Consider the following 15,592-nt stretch of genomic DNA (forward strand, 5'->3'; position numbering starts at 1 on the left):
CTTTCTAGCTTCTGTAACTGGGAGTTCTCCACAGAGATTTAGACTTGCTGAATTAAGTTATTCTTTGGCATGAAACTTCTGGAATGGCAGACATTTTTATGGGGATAATGCCAAGAAAATGGGGTGTCTGGGCTGGAGCTTAGGATTCTTAGCTTGTAAGATGACGGTGCCTCAGGCCCGCAGACCCCGCTGTCCGGGGGTGCCTCCATCCCCCCAGCTGGCCATGATTAGGAACAGGTCTGGCCCACACACCGATCTTGTCTTTCTGGGGTCCCTGCCGGTCTGCCCGACGGTGAGGTCATACCTTCGGCACAAGGCCCAGCTGGAGGAGCCTAAGTGTGTCTGCAACCAATGTTGACACATGAGGCTTTCATTAGGTGCTTCCTCGGGAGTGGGGTGCCTTGGCGGCTAAGTGTGTAAGAGTGAGCTCCCTGGATTAGGGAGCTCGGCAGGACTTCCTGGACACAGAGCCTGCAGGAGCCAGACAGGGGCAGCCTGGGTGCGGAGCTGGTTTTCCAGAAGACACAATGCAAGGCAGGCTGTCAGGGCTGGGATTGCCATCTGGGACTGTGGCCAGTTTGCCTTCAGTGCTGTGACCGTGTGCAAGTGCATGCACACACGTGTGTGCGCTGTGTGGGCCGATGTACTTGGGGTTCGGTAGACAGAGAACCGGAACTTGTGCCGATGTACTTGGGGTTCGGTAGACAGAGAACTGGAACTTGTGCCACTGCTTCCTCTCCGGCCTTTGACTGCAAAGGCTCTTTCTTGTCGAGTTAACTCCATTCCACCCTCCCTGGTGCTCCCATTTCAGCAGCCTCTGCAGCCAAAGGGACTCTGGCCTGAACACCAGGTTGAGAACCAGAATTCCCCTTTCCTGGATGTTTTTTTTGGCCAGGATCTGGCTTTCGGCCCAGAACCTGGAAGCCTGAGGCCCTCCCAGTCAGGCCCCTGGAGGCATTTAATTAGGCCCAAGGCCCTGAGGCACGCCTTGTGGGAAACCAACTTCTCTCCAGTGCTTCGGGCAACTGGTCATGGGCCATCTTTGGAAGAACTGATAAAATAGTCACCCCAAAATGTATCTGTACCCAAAAAAAGGTTATGCAAAGCTGATCACTTTCATAGAAGCCGGTTGGGAAAGGTGGCTTGCAAAGGACTGTGGGTTCTGCTCCCCTCACCTCTGCATCTCCCGCAGCTGCTCCGGGCCCCTCCAGGGCCTGGGGAATAAGGCCCTTGTACCATCAAGACCCAAGGGCTATTTTGACTGCTCTCTAGATTTTAATAGTTTCACCAGCCACACCAGCGTGGCCATCTGGAATGAATCCAGCTAGCTTTGCAAAGAGTTTCCCGAAACAATCGAACCAGAAGACATTTCAGCCACTTGTGGCCTCTGCCAGGGCCCCACTCGCAGGTGGTGATGCCGTCCTCTCCCCCTGCAAGCCTCCCTCGGGGCGCCTGCCCTTTCAGAACAGAAGGCCCTCTTGGAAGCCAAGGCAGACCTTGCCTTCTTTCTCCTCGATTTCCTTTCTGCCTCTCAAAGGTGCAAAATGTCGGAAAATTCCAGCAAAAGGGTTTCGAAGTGACTTCTTATCTTTTAACGGGTTTTTAGTTTGTTTTTACGCCCACCTCTGTCTGGTTAGTGAATTCGACCTTGTTTAGCTTGACCTTGAAAGGATTTGTCTGGAGGCCACTGTGTGTGAACCTGATTATTTCTGTGGTTGGCGAGGTTCACTTTTGGTTCATTTTGAGACAAGCTACTGAACTGCAAAGAACAAAACCGTGGCCGGGGAGTCATGTGGGACAGTTAGCAGTGTGCCTGTTGTCGGCCTTCACGCCCACTGTCATCCTTGCCTCAGCTACCTGTTCACTACAGGCTTGTCCTTTGCTGATTAGTCATGATCATGACCTCTCTGGTGTCGTTTGCAGTCTCCTAGAAGACTAAAGTGTAAGCTTAACTCAGAGGGGTTGTCACGTCTGCTCCACATTCATGCACGTCTGGGTATTGATTTGGATGCCCTGAGATTGCCCTCCGTCTACTTTGTGAGCCAGAACCCACACTTCTTTCCTGTGTGTGAGGGAAGATGCTGGCCCACAGGCTGCATGAATGAAGTAGAAGGTGTAGTGTGAGCTAGAAGCACTTGGGGCTTCGAGCCAAAAATAGAAGGTCCCGAACCTGATGTACATCAGAAAACACCTGGGCGAATTTTAAAAATAGTCCAGTAGAGGGGCCCCTGGGTGGCTCAGTTGATTAAGCATCTGACTCTGGTTCAGGTCATGATCTCACGGTCGTGGGTTCGAGCCCTGTGTCGGGCTCTGTGCTGACAGCTCTGAACCTAGAGTTTGCTTCAGACTCTGTGTCTCCCTCTCTCTCTGCCCCTGACCCACTCAAGCTCTGTCTCTCAAAAATAAATAAATGTTAAAAAAAAAAAGTCCAGCAGAATCAGAAACCCACGGTGGGGCCCAGAAGCCTGCAACCTTCTTTAACAATCTCATCGAGTTACAGACAGCATTGTGTCCACTGACATAACCAGGGGGCTTCTGACCAAAAGAAAAATCCAAAGCTGCAAATACTTGTCTGAGCAAGAAGGTCTGAGTAAGAGGGAAATGCCTGAGGCAGAGAAGGAGCTTTCCCTGTGGGCATTTGATCAAGGATGAGGGGAGCCTGTGGTGGCCAGCCCTGCCTGAAGGCAGGAGGCCCTCCCAGACAGAGCTCATTCCTACAGATACCCCTGCTTTCTCCCCCCTCCATCGGTGGCCAGGGACCTGCTGACTAGGCATCACCTGGAGCTTACTTAAAATGCCAAATCTCGGGTCCACCCCAGATTTGCTGATTCAGAGCCTGCATTTTTAAAGTTATTTATTTGAGAGAGAGAGAGAGAGAGAGAGAGAGAGAGAGAGAGAGAGAGAGAGAGAGTGACCTCATGTAGGGGAAGGACAGAGAGAGGGAGAGAGAGAGAGAATCCCAAGCAGGCTCTGTACTCATGCGGGGTTCGAACTCATAAACAGTGAGATCATGACCAGAGCTGAAATCAGGAGTCGGATATGTAAATCGGATTGAGCCACCTAGGTGCCCACAGAGCCTGAATTTTAGCCAAATCCCCAGGTTATTCATATATGCAGGAAAGTTTGATAAGTGCTGGTCTAGGGCACACTTTGAGAAGGTGTTTCCTCATTTGAGGACATCTCTGTGGAGTGCAGCTCCTCCCTAGTCTCCTGCCAGAAACTCAATGCCCAGGGATCCATGACTTACAAACTGGAAGTAATTCACAAAGCCAAAGTCCTGGTGGAGGTTAGTTATAAGAATATATCCAAATATTTGCCATTGTGAATATTCATAAATAGCATCAAACTATTTTGTATGTCATTCCTTGTCAGTGAATTATTGCTGAATGTATGTTGATCTCGCTGTGGTTAAGAACTAGTTGGGTAACAATAAGGATGACCAACACTTACGTAAGCCCACCATGCCCCCAACAATAGCAGAATAATATATGCAAAGTCTCTGCCACCACACACTGTTCTAGGCACTTTATTAACTTTGTCTCATATCAGTAGTAGTTGGATTCTCATTTTTATAGGTTAGAAAAATGAAGTACAGAGTTTCTTTTAATTTTTTTAATGCTTCTTTATTTTTTTGAGAGAGAGACACACCAAGTGTGAGCGGGGGAAGGTCAGAGAGAGAGAGACACACACACACAGAATCCAAAACAGGCTCCAGGCTCTGAGCTGTCAGCACAGAGCCCGACGTGGGGCTTGAACCCATGAACCATGAGATCATGACCTGAGCTGAAGTGGGGTGCTTAACTGGCTGAGCCACCCAGGCACCCCAGAAATGAAGTACAGAGGTTTTAAGTTACTTGCCCAGTTCATGCTGCTGATCAAAGCCATATGAATTTAAGATCTTAACTACCTATCTTGTAGATATGTTATTCTTTTTGTGATTTTAGCAGGAATAGGTCACTTAGGACAACAACAGGGCATTGAATCAGTGACTAAACAGAACACACACATACACATGTTCTCCAGGGTCATGACATCACCTAGAAATTTCAGACCTATAGGTGAATGTGTTGGTTACCAATCACTGCTCCAGATAGTCTCCTGCTGTCCTTTGCAAGGGTGACAAACTCCAGCCACTTCCCAGATTACACTGGTAGGAGTCAAGCCTGACCCTAGAACACAGTCTATGAATTGAAGATGGTTTCTCGTTGCTTTAATGAGGGGAATCCTTTTTAGGTCCTCTTGGGACATATATAGTTGTGGTGGATGTTCTAGAAAATTCAGCTCCAACATTCCTGTCTCCCAAAGCAATTCCATCTTCTGTGTTATTCCATCTACCATCTTAAACGTATTGATAGTTGGCCATATTGACTCCAAGTTTCAGCTAAAGATCAAACTGTTTGAGCCCCGGTAACTACTCAAGCCAAGGTAATAAAAACAATTTCTGGCAAGGAGTACCCGTTTCAGGAAGAGCATCCTCAGCTGATATATTCTCTTTCCCGTGTTTTAGCACACTGAAATCCAAGATCACACTGACAAAAATTAGCAGCATCTCACCTCTCTGTTTTCTCCTACCAGACTTGAAACTTCTGGGATGCGCTGATCTGATCGTAATCATGAGGGTCAAGGCAGCTAAATTTGGTGGGAGTAGATCTTGAAAATAGGCATCCCCCTTTAAGGCAGGCACTACATCTGTGTTTCTTCCAGGTCTTCAAGCTGTTCTTGTCTGACCTCAGGGAGACCTCAGAGAGGACACAAGGGAGATTTAGACATTCTGTTTTCTGACTCCACCCAGAGATCCCCATTCCAAGTCTTAGGTCCCACTCTTTTCCTTCTGATCAGTGCCCTAAATTTTACATCAGCGATCTGGGGATCCCGTGATCTCAACTTACAACTCTATAGACCACATAATTAAACTTGGGGTCCGCCTGCAGTTGCATGAAGTACATGATTCTTTTCGGGCCACCTTGGAATCACTCGTTCTCTGACTGTGACCAGAGCTGAGAATCTCAAGGCCTTAGCTTATTTTTTTCTTTCAAGGCTGTTTTCAGAAGCAGCAACGTCCCCTCCACATTCCTTGTAGTCATCATTGCTACCATAAAGGTCAAACATAGGAGCTACACTGGTCTTTGAAAGCCTTGCTTTTAATAATTATTCTATCCCAAGAAACCGCAGATGACATTTAATTAATTATAATGCCAGTTCTGCCAAGGACACTAGTATCCCATTTTTCACTGGTAGGAAGGTCAGTGCATCATTTAATAATAGAGATAAGCAAACCAGTCTCACACCCCACTTAGGAAGGTTGTTTCCTCCTGGTATACATACTGTATTTTGAACTTGGAAACCATGCTGGATTCGTAGAGGCAAGAGTATTATGTGGAAGACCAGAATTTCCTAAAATCCTGCATACACAAATAACATTTCTCTCAGGCAAGGTTTACCAAATAGAATACACGAGAAGGCCCATCACAGGCCCCCCTGACCAGTATTGAGCATTATTTTATAAGTCTTTACTGGAGCACCCTGTGTGACTCAGTCAGTTGAGCATCCGGCTTTGGCTCGTGGTCTGTGAGTTGAGCCCCACCTCAGGCTCACTGCTGTCAGCCTGTCAACACAGACTCCGCTTCGGATCTTCTATGCCCCTCTCTGAGCCCTTCACCCGCTTGCACTCTCCCCCCCAAAAAAAGTCCTTTTTAAAAAAGATGGATGAAACAATGGTGGCTTATTTTGTTCTTTTTATTTTAAGTCATCAGTGAGATGATATATTTTTTCATATGTTGACTGATTTTCTCATTTTGTGATTTGCTTATTTTGGGGAGGGGTGGGAGTCTCTTTCAGTGGCTAAGTTATACGGCCATAATAAATAATTCCCTCAAATATCAATGGCTTCATTACAAAATAAAAATTCTCACTCATGCGATACATCCATTGTGAGTTGGCTGGGTGTTTCCTCTGTCACCCTCACTGAGGAGTCCTGGCTGGGGGAGGCTTCTGTCTGTGTTTCCATGACAGCAGTAGCAACGGAAAGGATACAGTGGACCACATAGTGATTCTCGAACTTTTTTGGTCATTTCTGTTCACCTTCTCATTGACTAACGTGAGTCACATGGCTGTGCCTAACATCAAGGGGTGTTGGGAAGTAGAATCCAACTAATACCCAGGAGGGAATGAACTGGAAATATTTGCTAAACAACACTAATAGTGACCTAAGGACTTGGGGCTTTTTACTTTCTCTTTTCTTTTAATTAGGATGTTACATTTCTTGCAAAATTTTTATTTTAGAAATACTATAAAAAGGGGCAGAACTGATTAAGTAGACAAAACTAATTAACAATTTGAATGACATTGAATGAGTGTGTATTTGAGTATGTGTAGGTGTGTCTGTGTAATGCAAATTTTGCACTCTAAAGAAGAGAATATTCCTCTTTTTTGAGCAATTCTGGAACATTAACAGAACCTGGTTATGTATTTTGACCACAAGACAACCTAACTAAACTCCAAAGGACAAACATTACAGGCACGTTTTTTTGGCTATAATGCAATAAACCAGAAATTAATAAAAGTTTGAACAAGGATCCTACCCATTTGGAACCTAAAAATTAAAAACCAAAAACCCTTCAAATTTAATGAATAATTTCATGAGTTGACTCTTAGGGAAAAAATGTAATAACTTGAAAAATATAGCATATTTAATTAAGAATTAAATAGAGTTGCCACTAAAACTGGAAATGAAAAGCTATGGGAGATATAAGAAAGAATACATAATACAGTTTTGTAAAAATACATTTGAACATCTACATGAAATGGAGATTTTCTTTGGAAAGTATGAATTCTTGAAATGGAGTCAAGCCCAAGTAAGCAGCCTAAATCAGAAGTTGCATACTTGAAGCCTTACCAGCCAAATACAGCTTATAGCCCTGTTTTATTGGGCTCACACATCATTTTATAAAGCAGAACATCTCATATTAAAAATATGCACTTCTCTGGGGCACCTTGGTGGCTCAGTTGAGTGTGTCCAACTCTTGCTTTTGGCCAAAGTCAGGAACTCATGGTTCCTGGGATCAAGCCCTGCATCAGGCTTCACACTGACAGTGCAGAGCCTGCTTGGGATTCTCTCTCTCTTTCTTTCTCTCAAAATAAATAAAAATAGGGACATCTGAGTGGCTCAGTCAGTTGAGTGTCCGACTTTGGTTCAGGTCATGATCTCATAGTTCGTGAGTTCATGCCCTGCGTTGGGCTCTGTGTTGACAGGTAGCTCAGAGCCTGGAGCCTGCTTTGGACTCTGTGTCTCCCTCTCTCTCTGCTCTTCCTCTACTCATACTCTCTCTCTGTCTCTCTCTCTCAAAAATAAACATTAAAAAATAAAAACCAAAATAAATAAAAATAAAGAACTTAAAAAAATTATGTATTAAAATTTTAGAGAATTTAAGCCTAGACTTGAATTCCTTCACTGCAATTATTTGATGGAATTGAGTGGCTCTCTCCCTCTAGGCCGGGCAAGTGCCACAGTCTCTACCATTCCTTATTGTCTTACACATGCCTGCTCCCTTTTAATGGACTAGCTCAGGCCCTGTGGGCTTTGGAGTGTGACACGATGCCTGGAATTAGGACCAGTGAATGATGAAGGGATCTTCCACTGCTGTGGCTTTTTCTTAGTTCTAATTCTACATGTTTTTGTGTTTGTTTCATCTTTCTGTGTTTGTTTCCATTTTGGTTATTTGTTGTCATTTCTAGTATCTTCAGTAGATGACTTATTTTATTTTTTAAAAATTATTTACTAATTAAGGCAACTAGACCAGAAATTTGTTACCAAGAAGAGCTTTAGTAATGTCTCCCACGTTTTGGTAGTTTTATTGTTTCACTGTTTGCCTCATAAAATTTTATCGTGTGTTTTCATTCCCTCTGCTACTCTACAGATTTTTTAGGAAAGTGTTTTATGATTTCCAAGTCACTGGAATTTTGAGTTTCTAGTTTCCATTTACATTTTCTATGTTTATTGCATTGTGGAAAGTAAATATGACCTGCTGTTTGGGACGACTTTCTTTGTAATTGAGAATATGAGTTTTTATGAAGGTATCACCTCTTTGGTACCAGGCTTTCATATGTGCCTAGAAGTTACCTTCATATTGCCTGTATCTCCTCCACCTGTATTTTTGGTTATTTTATCTGAGATAAGTTACTGTAAGGTGTTGAAATCTCCCACTGCCATTACAGTGGTTTGGTTTCTTTGGTTTATTTCCAAGGAATTTTTATTTTAATTTTCAACTCTCTGTCCACCCTCATAGTAGATTTTATCTTTTATCAACATCAGGTTTTTTCTAGAAATGCTTTTGAGTTATACTTCTGCCTTCTGTTGATTTTTGCCACATAACCTTTTTGCCCATGTTTGCATAACATTTATTGTTAACATGCAGTCATTGGGGAACATTTGTCATTATTCCACGCTTCCAGGAACACAATCTGGTGCACTCTCACCCTTTCTGTGTGAAGCTTCTACACAATATATGCCATGACGTTTTCATTTTTAATTATTCTGAGAGCCTTTTTATGCCAAGCTTACTCTGTCATTTACTTTGGAACTTATACGTTGGGTCTTGATTCTTCATTTTGCATTATGGTGGTTTCCATGTGTACTGGCTATTTTCTTTGTCTTTTTAACTATAATGTGTTTTTTTAAATTGAAGTATAACTGACACGCGATGCCACATCCTATTAGTTTCAGGGGTATAACGTAAGGACTCGATATTTGTATATCACAATACAATGATCACAGTAAGTTTAGTTAACATCTGTTACCATGCATAGTAACAGAATTTTTTTTCTTGTGATGAGAACTTTTAAATTCTGCTCTCTTAGAAACTTTAAATTATGTAATACAGTATTATTAGTTACAGTCATCATAATGTACATTATATCTTCATGCCTTATTTATTTTATAATGGAAACAAGTGTACCTTTAACCCCCTTCACTCATTTCATCCAGCCCCCCAACCCCACCTCTGGCAACCACCAATCTGTTCTCTGGATTGACTGATTGATTGATCAGTCTACCTACTATCCATCCATCCATCCATCCATCCATCCATCCATCCATCCATCCATCCATCCACACATCACATGTTCTGTATCCATTCATCCATTGGTGAACATTTGGGTTGTTTCCATGTCTTGGTTATTGTACATAATGCTGCAGTGAACATGGGGGTGCATGTATCTTCTCCAGTTAGTGTTTTTGTTTTCTTCGGATAAATGTGCAGAAGTGGGATTGCTGAATCATATGGTAGCTCTATTTTAAATTTTTCGAGGAACCTCCATACTGTTTTCCATAGCGGCTGCACCAAGCTCACCAACAGTTTGAGGGTCCCCTTTGCTCCACATCCCTGTCAATGCTTGTTACTTTGTTGGTAACAGCCATTCCAGCAGGTGTAAGGTGCTGTCTCACTGTGGTTTTGATCTGCATTTCCCTGACGATTAGGGATGTTGAGCACCTTTTCATGTACTTGCTGGCCATCTGTAGGTCTTCTTTGAAAAAAAGTCTATTAAGGTGCTCTGTTCATTTTTTAATTGGATTATTTGTTTTTTTGCTGTTAAGTTATATAAGCTCTATTTATAGTTTGGCTATTAACTCTTTATCAGATATATAATTTATAAATATTTTCTCCCATTTCATGGGTTGAATTTTCATTTTATTCACGGTTTCCTTTGCTGTGCAGGATGTTTGTTTCTCTATTTGTTTTTTTTATAGTATTCTTGCAGTTGTTTGTATGGTAGATTTCTTGCTTTCACTTTTCTAGTAATGTCCATAAAGGTTTGGTGAACTCGTCTCTAACATCAGTTACAAATTAATAACAATCTTTTTTTATGGAAGAAGAGATTAAATGTTTCCTTCCTTTCTTCTTTCTATTCTTGGTTAATTTCAACATATGGTTATTATAAATGTGCTTCCCTTCCTTTTTTTTAAAAATAATTTTCAGGCTTAAAGAATATTATCAGTTTTATAACCATTTTTGAAACAATTATTGCTTGTACATTTGCCTGTAATTTCAGTGCTTACACACAGCCACATTTTACCATGCTTTCCATTTCTTTTTTTTTTTTTTTAATTAATATACATCTGTTCTGGCATATACTTTCCTAAATTTCTTTCCGTTTCTTTTTTTTTTTAAATTAATATACATCTGTTCTGGCATATACTTTCCTAAATTTCTTTTCTTGTTTTTTTAAGGAGGTTTACCCCAACCCTATACCTGAGAATATTTCTGTTGACACACACAAATGACAACTTGATTTAGGTTCAGAATTCTTGGGTTTTGGCCATTTTAAAGTTCAGTGATTTCTACTCCATTATTTTGGGGTTTTGACATCAAGAAGCTCGTAGCGATCCTGCTGTTTATTCTTGCAATCCACCTAACTGTGGTGGGGGCAGGGTGCATCATATTTTTGGGGAAGTGTGAATTTCTCACCCATCTCTGCTTCCTTGGCTTGTCACTGTTAGTGGTGGTTAGTGTACTGGTTCTCGCTGTTCTTAGGACTCACGATGTGATTCACACGCTCAGTGTTTAGACTGAGTGTTTTTTCCTAGAATGGATTTTTTTTTGCCCCTTTTAAAGTTTTCTATTTTTGCTCCATAGATGTTAGTATCTCTTTCTAGCCTCATGTGGGGGTTAGATCCTGGGCTGTGGTCTCCCCATTTCCCCCTCATAGATGTCCATTCTCTCATTCTTCAGTCTTTGTATTTTTTATATATATACACATTTATATCATGTACACATCTTGTCTTCTTCACTACTTTGAGGCTTTCCAGTGAACTGTGGACAGATCACTGGGTTTTATTTCTGTAGCCATGCTTTCTCAGGTCTGTGTCATCTTGCCCGTTGCTTTTCTCATTTGGGTGAGGTGGCATCCTCTCGGTGTGGTTGAGGAAATAAATCAGAAACTTCCCAAACATTCTTTGGTAAATCTGTTTGGCAGCGAAGCAGTTGCCGAGTTCTGAGACTGTTGCCAGTGACTTTGGAACCACAACATTTGCACACAGTGAGTTCACAGAGTAGAGGCAGATCTAGCTTGCCCAGGACTGACTCTGGGTCCAGCTGGACTAGGTGCAGGCAGCAGTTGGATTGCCTTCTAGCACTAGGCAGAGAGTGGAGTGACGTGAGGGAATGATAAACAGCTTATTATGAACCTAAGGAAATTGAAGAGAAACTGAGTAGGTGTCTCTTGTGGTCCCAGTATGCATAAAAATGCTCTCTGAAACTTCTTGATCTGCACTATGTGGGATTCCCTGTTTTTCCCCCCATTTGTGCCTTGTTTCCATGGGTATAACTTTTAGACCAAATAATAATAGTAACCTCAGACGTTTTTTCTTGTTTCCGTTTTTTCATTTTTTTAAGTTCATTTATTTTTGAGAGAGAGAGAGACAGACAGACAGACAAAGTGTGAGCAAAGGAGGGGCAGAGAGACAGGAAGACACAGAATCTGAGGCAGGCTCCAGGCTCTGAGCTGTCAGCACAGAGCCCAATTCGGGGCTCGAACCCACAAACCATGAGATCATGACCTGAATCAAAGTAGGATGCTTAACTGACTGAGCCACCCAGATGTCCCTCTTGTTTCTGTTTTTAATGGAAATGTTCACAGAGTTTGATCTTAAACTTGCAAATGGCCTTGATTGCTGTTTAGGATGGATATTGGTTACAGTGATAAGGTAATATCATATTCCTGGCTTACCTTTTATTCTTTAAATTAATAGTGGCTCTTCAGTAACTTTTTGGCATCTACTGAGATAATCCCGTAGAGTTTGTTATTTTACTTGTTGATGATATATATTATTTAATTGGATTTACTAAAATTAAAAAAAACACCTGCAGTTCAGGAAGATTCCTCCTTCATTAAAATGAGTTTCTCTCTCAATATCCTATTGTGTTCGACTAGCTATGTCTTATTTAGGTTTTTGCATATACATCCATTAAAAAATAATTGATGTGTTACCCTTCTCTTCCATTTGGCAGGGTTTTGTATCCGAATTTTGTTGGTTTTGTAAAAGCACTTGAGAGTTTTCCTACTTTATTTCTTTTTTTAAATATTTTATTGTCAAATTGTTTTCCATATAACACCCAGTGCTCTTCCCCTTAAGTGCCCTCCACCAGAGTTTTCCTACTTTCTATGCCCTCGAAGAGATTATAAACTAATCAGTTTTGAATATTTGAATGCATTCCTATAAAATCATGTAAACACAAAACAGTTTGGGATGGTCCTTTACCAGTATTTAGTTTATATCATATTTACAAACCTATTCAAATGATCCTTTTCTTTAATAAATTTGATTTTGTTTCCAGAAATTACCCATTTCTTTTGGTTTCAAATGTGTTAGTATAAATGTTTGCTTGTCATTCTTTATATTTTATTGTCCTTTAATTATGTAAATATATCATCTTTGTGATAATTTTATATATGCTTATTTTATCTCTTTTATCTTAATATGATTTTCAGATGATCTTCCTGGCATATGTATGTGTGTGTATATATGTATATATATATATTTTTCTTCCCCCCTCCAAGAATTGTATCACTGTCCTGACTAGCAGTGAGGTTAGTTCAGTATTTGGACTGGGGATTTACATTCTGGATTTTAATTCTGCTAGGAGTTATTATTTTATTTGTATTTTTTCCTGTAATATTTTTTAGTTTTATTGTATTTTTACTCATTTTCTCCAGCTCCCTTTTCATCTCAGCCTGTGCCAACAGATCTCTATTTTTTAATTGATCCATAATTCAAATATTATAAAATGCCCAATTCTTGAGTGATCAGTTTGATGAGTTTTGGCAGTTTTACATAGCAGTGTAACTCCTATACCAGTGTAAGATTTGAACAGAATAATTTCTTGATAAATATTTGTTCCCACTCCTGTGACTTATATATTCATTTCTCAATAGTATCTTTTGATTAGCAGACATTTTAAGTTTGATCAAAGCCAATTTATCACTTTTTTTTTCCTTCGGAGTTCAGTGCTTTTTGATTCCCATCTAAAAAAAAATTAGCCTGCATCAACGTTTTTCTTTTTTTTTGTCTTTTAAGTTTATTTATTTATTTGAGAGAGAGAGAGAGAGAGAGAGAGAGAGAGAGAGAGAGAGAGAGAAAGAGAGAATTCCAAGCAGGCTCTGTGCTGTCAGTGCAGAATCTGATGCGGGGCTCGATCCCACGACTGTGAGATCATGACCTGAGCCCAAATCAAGAGTCAAACACTCAACCTAATGAGTCACCCAGGGGCTCCAGCCTGTATCAGTGTTATAGAAATACTTGATTATGTTTTCTTCTAGAAGATTCATGGTTCTAGCTTTCACATTTAGGTGTGTGGTCCACATGAAATTAGGTTTTGTGGATGGAGTATGGTACAAGTTGAGATTTTGTTTAAATTAGTTTTTGGTTATTCTAAGCATAGTTTGTTAAAGACTTTTGTTTCTCCTTTGAATTGACCCGAAACCTTGATTGGATATTGTTTCTGGATTGTGACAGTTTCCGGATTCTTTGTTCTTTTGATCTATTTGCTCTGTTGTGTACACTAACACCATATCGTGCCGATTCCTATAGTATTATGTTGTCTTTAAATCAGGAAGTATAGGTCCTGAAACTGTTCATTTCCTCTAAATTGTCATGGTTATTCTAGATCCTTTATGGTTCCACACAGATTTAAAAATCAGCTTGTCAGCGTACCTGGGTGGCTCAATCCTTTAAGCCTTCAACTCTGGATTTTGGTTCTGGTCATGATCTCACGTTCATGAGATCAAGCCCCAAGTGGGGCTCTGCGCTCACAGTGAGGAACCTGCTTGGGATTCTCAGTCTCCCTCTCTCTTGTTTCTCTCTCCCTCCCTTAAAATAAATAAACATAAAAAAAGTCAGCTTGTCAATTTTATCTACAAAACTATCTGGGATTTGTATTCCAATTGTGTTAAATCTATAGATACATTTTAACAGATAGGACACACTAACAACAGTTGACTTGTAATCTACAAACCATAGGTCTCTTCATTTCTTTTTTAGCTCTCAACATTGTTTTTTATGTTTCATTGTGGATGACTTGGTTTATTCCTAGGTACTGGATGATTTTTGATGCCATTGTAAATTGTATTGCTACTGTTATGTAGAAAAACAATTGTGGATTTTTCAATTAATTTTATATTCTTTTATCTTGCCAGTTCTACTAGTTTTTAATAGCTTTCTACAGGATTTTCTGCAGACCCAAAGATGTTGTCTCTGACAGTTTCAACTCTTTCCTTCAAAGTTTTATGCCTTTTATACTTCTTTTCTTGCCTTATTGCACCAGCTAGGATAGGATTAATTAAAGTGATAAGAGGAGACATTTATTTCTTTCTTGATCTCAGGGAAAATCTTTCACCATTTAGCATGTAGTTAGCTGTAGGCTTTTTGTAGATGCTTTCAACAGATTAAATCAGTTCTCTCTACTTCTTGATTGCTGAAAGTTTTCATCTTGAATAGGTATTGAATTCCTACAGATTCTGCGTCTGTTAAAACGATCATTTTTCCCTTATGTTCTGTCAATGAGGTAAATTACACTAATATATTTTCACATGTTAAACAAACCGCATATCCCTACAATTACACCATACTTTCTTATTTTGTATTTTCCTTTTCAGATACTGCTAGATTTGATTTGCTAATTATTTTGTTAAGGATTATTGCATCTGTGTTCATGAGGTATATTTGATCTGTAATTTTCTTATACTATCCTTGTCAAGGTTTTGGTATCAGGTTTATGTTGGCTTTGTAAAATGGATTTGAAAGTGTTTGATATTCTGAAAGAATTTGTATAGGATTGGCATTTTTCTTCCTTCCCAATGTGTATTTGAAGCCATCTGGACCTCAAATTTTCTTTGTTAGAAGGTTTATTTCTCTAATATTATATTAAAATTTTTTCAATCATGCATAAATGTTCACTGAAGTGGACTCCTATGTTCACATGACACTGATCATATAATGCTGACTGCTTTATCATAGACCTGTTCATCTTTCTCTTTGGGAAGCTTTTTGATCATAAAATTCTTTCTTTGAAATTGTAGAGCTATTTAGATTTTCTATTTGTTTTGTTAATGTTTATTTATTTTGAGAGAGAGAGACAGAGAGTGAGAGAGAGAGAGAGAGACAGAGACAGAGCGAGAGCATCCCAAGCAGGCTTTGTGCTGTCAGGACAGAGCCCAGCTGGGGCCCAGATCTCACAAATTGTGAGAGCATGACCTAAGCCGAAATCCAGAGTTGGACACTTAACTGACTGAGCCACCCAGCTGCCCTTAGAGTTTCTATTTCTTTTTTGCATTATTTTTTGTCACTTTTGTATATTAAGAAATTTTTTCATTTTAGTAAATTGTCAAAGTTTTGACATAAATTTTTCTCATTATTTCAATGTCCATAGGGTCTTTGATTCCTAATATTGTTAATTGCTTTCACTCTATTTTCTCATCAGCCATCAATTTTCTTAATAAATTTTAAACTAACTTTGATTTTGATAATCTTGTTGTTGATTTTTATTTCATTGATTTCTGTTTTAATTTTGAATTTTGTTTCAACGTACCTATATTTAAT

At 40.0% G+C, this 15,592-nt stretch overlaps 1 protein-coding gene across 5 annotated transcripts in view; it reads left to right on the forward strand.

Annotated features, from left to right (window-relative positions):
- The window catches only part of CALN1 (calneuron 1), a 508,077-nt gene that overhangs the window by 270,739 nt on the left and 221,746 nt on the right, over window positions 1–15,592 (forward strand). The gene's annotated exons all lie outside the window — the stretch shown is intronic.

The sequence above is a fragment of the Suricata suricatta genome, chromosome 8 (assembly GCF_006229205.1).
Source record: "Suricata suricatta isolate VVHF042 chromosome 8, meerkat_22Aug2017_6uvM2_HiC, whole genome shotgun sequence".
Taxonomy (NCBI): domain Eukaryota; kingdom Metazoa; phylum Chordata; class Mammalia; order Carnivora; family Herpestidae; genus Suricata; species Suricata suricatta.